This window comes from Bison bison, unplaced genomic scaffold, assembly GCF_000754665.1.
Source record: "Bison bison bison isolate TAMUID 2011002044 unplaced genomic scaffold, Bison_UMD1.0 scf7180017864181, whole genome shotgun sequence".
NCBI classification, from domain to species: Eukaryota; Metazoa; Chordata; class Mammalia; order Artiodactyla; family Bovidae; genus Bison; species Bison bison.
Window position 1 is genome coordinate 8,878,166 of NW_011494753.1, and position 6,642 is coordinate 8,884,807.

Genomic DNA, 6,642 nt, shown 5'->3' on the forward strand with positions numbered 1-6,642 from the left:
AAGAAAAGCCCTGCGCCCCGCCGCGGCCAGACTGGGCTGCAATTTCGCCCGGAGAGTCTCGGTGAACCTCTCTACCGCGGCTCACCAAAGCCCCGACCACCTACAGTTCCGCTCTCGGCCAGGGCGGGTTAACGAGGCCCTGTTTTTCCAGAAGACAAAAGTGAGGTAGGGTCTTTGGGTTTGCAAGCGTGCACTCCCCGCCCCCGGGCTCTCGCTGGCGTCGCTAAGCGAAGCGGCCTCTAATTGTCCCCGCGCCACGCCAGGGACACAGCATCCCTGCAGACCCCGCCCCTCCCCGGCAGACCACACCGTGGAAGCCGGGTACCTGCCAGCCCTTTCCCTGGCCCAGTCCCGGTCCTGCCCCAGTGAGAGCCGGGCACGCCCCTGACGCGAGGCTTAGCCTCCCCGCCAACCAAGCTCGGTAGGAGCGGAACCGCCCCCTCGGAGTAAGGAGCTCTCCAGTGGCTAACCTCTGGCTCTTCTTTAAACTGGCGTCTGACGGCGTGGCTTGAGCGAGTGCTTAGTACCCCCAAATTCTCCACTAGTTCCACCATCCCTACTGGAAGTAAACAACCGAAGTTAAGTAAAAACGGGGTGCTTGCTACACTACTGCAGCCTGAAACCGGCTCCCGGTCCCCCTCCAACCAAATGCACCCAACTCCCCAGTATAGAAATTCAGGAACCGCTTCTAGTGTGCAGTTGGTGCCCGAGAGTCCGGAAGCCTGCGCCCCTAGATCCTGCTCTTTTAGGAGTACGAATTGCCATTCTTGCCTGGGCCTCGAAGCTTGGCCCATGGCCTGTGGCCACAACAGCCAGGTTTCATCTAAGGGTTTCATCCACTCAGTCGCGGTGGGAGGACTCTGGTATCTCCTCCCACCTCTTCGTGTTGCCCGCAGATCCTGTGGTTCCTGGAAGCCGGGATCACATTGGCAACTGAGGGAGGAGCAGCTCAGAGAGGTTCCTGTCCCTAGCCCAGGCTCTGAGGGGGTAAATCGGGCCGTCTTCCCACTAGCCCTCCTACCATGGAGAACCCAGGAAAAAAGCAGAGCTTTCTTTTTCAAAAGTAAAATAGAGGACTTTCCTGGTGGCACAGTGGATAAGAATCTGTCTGCCAATGCAGGGGACATAGGTTCAATCCCTGGTCCAGGAAGATTCCACATGTCTTGGAGCTAGAGCCAGATCTCTAGAACCCCAGAACTGCAACTACGGAAACCTGGGCACCTAGAGCCTTTGCTCTGCAAGAGAAGCCAAGCACTGAGAAGACCGTGCACCCCAAGGAAGAGCAGCCCCCACTCACCACAACTAGAGAAAGCCCGAATGCAGCAACGAAGACCCCAGCGCAACCAAAGAATTAAAAAATAAGAATATTCTTTTCTCTTTTCAATTTCTGGTTATACTTTTGGAGAGGGTTGGCATTATAATTTATTTTTTAACTTTTTATTTTGTATTGGGGTATAGCCAATGAACAGTGCTGGGACACTTTCAGGTGAACAACAAGGGATTCAGCCATATATACATGTATCCATTCTCCCCCAGCCAAAGAGAATGTGGCTTTCTGGTAGCAGTATTGAAGGCAATGAACTTAAAGGAGAGCTTCCCAGGTGACTCAGTGGTAAGGAATCTGCCTGCCAACGCAGGAGACGCAGGAAATGGGTTCAATCCCTGGGTCGGGAAGATCCCCTGGAGAAGGAAATGGCAACTGACTCCAGTATTCTTGCCTGAAAAATCCCATGGACAGAGGAGCCTGGTGGGCTAGTCCATGGGGTCACTCCCTCTCTAAAATCTTAAGTCCAGCAGCTGTCCTGCCTGAAATTCTACCTTAGAGCCTCATTCTTTTGTTTCTTTGTTCCTAAAAGAACTCGCACCTAGAGGAAAGAGAGGCAGGGTATCAGGCACTTGGAAAAAGTAAAGTATGGGCAACTCCTTCACCCCTGGTTCACCCACCCACCCCCTTATTCCTCCAGTGCTGGATGGCTGAGACCTTGGCAATGGATGGCTGAGAAGCTCAGGGCCTGGGCCACCTGCAGAGACGATCCACTCCACTCCTCCACACCTTACGTCCAAGCTCTTTCTCAGAGCCTCAGCCCATGTGCCCGCCAAGTCTTTTCTGTGCCACACCAAGGACATGCCTCTGCCCCGCACTCTGCCACTAGCCACCTGAGCCCACAGCAACTCCAGCCCCTCTCATCTCCCTTGTGCCCCTCTGGGCTCTTGGCTCAGCTTACCTCTCTCTCCAGACCCCAGCTTTTCTGATCCCCTCCTTGTCCTGCTGTTCTTGCTCTGTCTGCCACATCCATCTTTGCCCTTTCCAGGACAGTTAATTCACCTTCAGGCCTTAGCCCAAGGGTCACCTCGGGAAAGCCTTCCTGGGAGTTTCCAGGGAGGGTCAAGCGCCCTTCTGTCTGCTCCCACAGCCGTTGGTGGCCGTGCTTTCTCTGCGCTGGTCACACAAGCTCAACAGCCTGGCCCGTGCCACTCCCCACTGTGATAAATCCTCAGTCCTCACCCTCAAACCAAGCCAGGCAAGCTCAAGGTCTCAGTAAGGGCTGGGGGCTGCCCACAGAGAGTCCCTGCCTCTAAGTGGGAAAGACAGAGCACCCAGCCAGGGTGGAGTTATGGGTGCTGTGCCAGGGGGAGGTGGGGGCAGGAGCTGGTCCTCATGGTCCATTTTGAACATGATTTGTGTGATGGTGAACCCGAGGGGGACAGCTGAGGAGGGAGCTATAGGAACCTAAGCCTGGAGTTGGGAGAGGAGAGTCAAGGAGTCTAGAAGGGAGAGGGCCTGGTGGGTGGAGGTACATCCAGAGCGAGGGCAGGTTGGGAATGTACGGGAGGAGTAGGCAGGTCAGTTGTGGGTAAGGCCCCCATCTTACAGTTGAAGCCATGAAAGCCAGAGAGGTGCTGAAGCAGGGACTTGAACGGAGGGCTTCTGACCCCCTGTATCAGAGCTAAAATATAGCATCTCCCCAAATGTTCCCTTGCCCCCTGCCACTGCTATACTCCCACACTAGGAAGGAGAGCAGGAGAGTTGGGGAACGTGAGCCCAGGTCGCAGTGGACTGACTGACTATCTGTGTGCCCTGGGGCAAATGAATCCCAAACTCTGAACTTCCACCCCCCCTACCCCAAACCCGGGAGGATCAAATGAACCCGCAGTTGTTCAGCATTGGCCAGGCCATAGTCAGCAGTCACAGATCATGGAATCTGTTGGAACTGAGAAACTGTTCAGGAGGCTGAGGCTGGTGTTTATTTGAAATCTGAATCACCAGGGAGCATACTGGGCGAAAGGTTGGGGTTGAAGGGTTTAAGTGCCTGCTCAGCCTCAGGGCCTCAGTTTCCGCATCTGAGGAAGGGCCTCCCCTCTGTCCTGCTGTTAGGACCCACGGAAGCAGAACCCCATGAACTGATGCCTGGCCTTGCCTGCTGTCCCCATCACACCCATCACCCCTGGCCACTGGAGTGTGCTTGCCACTGAACCCCACTGAAGGATGCAAGTGAATGTATGGGAGGCGGGCTCGGCAGTCTCTGGCACCCCTGCCGAAGCCTGGCTGCTCTTTTCCTGGCAGATGCTCAGACAGGGCCCCTGAGCAAGCCTGGAGGCACAGAAGGGTGTGGTTGGCAGAGAGCAGGTAGCAGTGGGCCAAGCTAGCTGGCTGCCCGCGGGCAGCACTGGAGGCCCGTCTGAGCAAGCACAGGTGCTGCAGAGCTGGGAATGCGAGCTGGGACTCATCAGGGCCAGTGAGCTGCTGGCTCTGAAGAGAAAGTAAAACTCTGGTCCTCTCCCCTTGATCCTCCTTGCTGGTCCAGAGCCCCAGGCTCGCCTGAGCAAACAAACTCCCCTTACTAGATGAAAACCCCAGAATACTCAGGGCTGGGGCCCACGTCTGATGTCATATTCTCAGGAAGAAATCTTGTCAGGGTCTAGGGTGTCCAAAGGAGACAGAGGAAAATGGAGTCCTCAGCAGGGCTACCATGTTGAATGTGTCATCTGTGAACAGACCCCTCGGAGGTGTCTGGTGCATTGCCTGCTGAGGCTGGGAGCAGCAGACAGATGCAAAGGATGGACTGGGGAACCTCTGCCCCTCCCCTCCTGAGGAGAGTAAGAGGGAGGGAGGTAGTTGGTTTTAGCTCAGTGGACAGGAGAGTTTCCCCAGAAGCCCAGGCACCCCTGGTGAAGCTTCAATCCCGAGGGAGGGAGAGAAGGTTATGCAAACTGAGGCTTCTAGGGGAGATACCCAGCACCCCCGCCCCATGGGAGCCGCCTACAATGGCCTAGGTACCTGAGCCTTTAGTGGCCTGGGGGTCTCAGCCCACAACTGACCCTTCTAGAGCCGTGGCTCCCTACCAGACCAGGAGGGACCCTGGGGACCCAGCTGACCTGCCTGTCAACTCTCCAGCATCCCACAACAGCATCCCCTGTACTTTTGCTGGAGCTCCAGAACCATGAGGAGCTGGGTAGAGAAGGGGATGTGTCTTGAGTCCAAATGGAGGTGGAGGGTTTCACATCTGGAGCTGGCAGTGACAACGGCTGGGCAGCTCCTCAGAGCCTCAGGGCACAGGTCCCTACTGGGCCCTCAGCTAGGCTTATCGCAGCTGGTGGGGTAAGCAGGGCCTGCTTTATCAGGGGCTACAGACACTGCCCTGCTGGGGGTGGGGGATGTGTGTGGTGAGGCTGGACCCGCCCTCTCCAGGGGTTTGTGCTGCCTTCAGCCCTTCCCTTCCGCCTCCCACCAACCCAGCAGGTGGAATGCTCTGTGGCCTGCAGCAAGAGAGGCACCAGCTATGGGAATCACAGGGACAGAGGAGTGGAGGAGGCCAGACAAGGACACAGAAGACAAGTGATGATGCCAGAAGATGGCAGAGGGTGGAGTGGCAGAGGATGGGCAGAGTCCCTTCTGTTCCCACTTTCCTGCTACTGCAGACAGAAGTGGAAAAGGCCCAGCTGTGTCTGGACCGGATGAGCCAGACTGTCGGATGAGCCGACAATCCCCTGGCCCTGGGGGCCCCTGAGGTAGGGATGACCAGAGGCCCCCTTCAAGTGGGAGGCTGGTATGGCCCTGAACACTAGCCCTCCTACACCTTCAGCCCTCCCTCTACTTCATTCCCAGGTCTTCATTCTTGGAGCAGTAGCTAGGGAAGGAGGGTGGTACAGGAGACGCTGGACACCCTCTCCCTACATTTAGGAAGACCTGACTCCTCTCGAGGTTCAGATGGGAAAACAGTCGAGAGTGCAGGGAAGAGCTTGTTCAGGGTCCTAACAGTGGGTCTGAAGACTGGGAGGGGCCCCTAGACTGGGTGTACCTGCAGGAGATGCTGGTACTAGGCCAGGAGCCATGGTGGGATGGCCTCAGTGCCCAGACGGAGTCTTGATGGGGGCAGCTGAGATGCCTGCACGGGCTCAACTTTCCTGCAGAAGCTGCTGTTGATGCTCACCCTGGGGGGCCACAACAGGGAACTTGTCAGCCCTGCAGGGAATCCAGGTACTAACTCAGCCAGGCTGTGCCCACCTGTGCTGGGGCAGAGAAGCAGGGGGGCCTGGGCGCTGTCCCTGGGGATCCTGAGGTTGAGGGGCCCTAAGGACACCATGGAAAAGAATGATCAGGAGGGACAGCTTGGAGCAGGGTCCCCACACAGCTCTACTCTGGTGAGCACCATTCACATTTTCAGTTCAGTTCAATTCAGTCGCTCAGTCGTGTCCGACTCTTTGCAACCCCATGAATCGCAGCACACCAGGCCTCCCTGTCCATCACCAACTCCCGGAGTTCACACAGACTCACGTCCATCGAGTTGGTGATGCCATCCAGCCATCTCATCCTCTGTCGTCCCCTTCTCCTCCTGCCCCCAATCCCTTCCGGCATCAGAGTCTTTTCCAATGAGTCAACTCTTCGCATGAGGTGGCCAAAGTACTGGAGTTTCAGCTTTAGCATCATTCCTTCCAAAGAAATCCCAGGGCTGATCTCCTTCAGAATGGACTGGTTGGATCTCCTTGCAGTCCAAGGGACTCTCAAGAGTCTTCTCCAACACCACAGTTCAAAAGCATCAATTCTTCGGCGCTCAGCCTTCTTCACGGTCCAACTCTCACATCCATACATGACCATAGGAAAAACCATAGCCTTGACTAGACGGACCTTTGTTGGCAAAGTAATGTCTCTGCTTTTGAATATGCTATCTAGGTTGGTCATAATTTTCCTTCCAAGAAGTAGGCGTCTTTTAATTTCATGGCTGCAGTCACCATCTGCAGTGATTTAGGAGCCCCCAAAAATAAAGTCTGACACTGTTTCCACTGTTTCCCCATCTATTTCCCATGAAGTGATGGGACCGGATGCCATGATCTTCGTTTTCTGAATGTTGAGCTTTAAGCCAACTTTTTCATTCTCCACTTTCACTTTCATCAAGAGACTTTTTAGTTCCTCTTCACTTTCTGCCATAAGGGTGGTGTCTGCATATCTGAGCTTATTGATATTTCTCCCGGCAATCTTGATTCCAGCTTCTGTTTCTTCCAGTCCAGTGTTTCTCATGATGTACTCTGCACAGAAGTTAAATAAGCAGGGTGACAATATACAGCTTTGATGTACTCCTTTTCCTATTTGGAACCAGTCTGTTGTTCCATGTCTAGTTCTAACTGTTGCTTCCTGACCTGCAT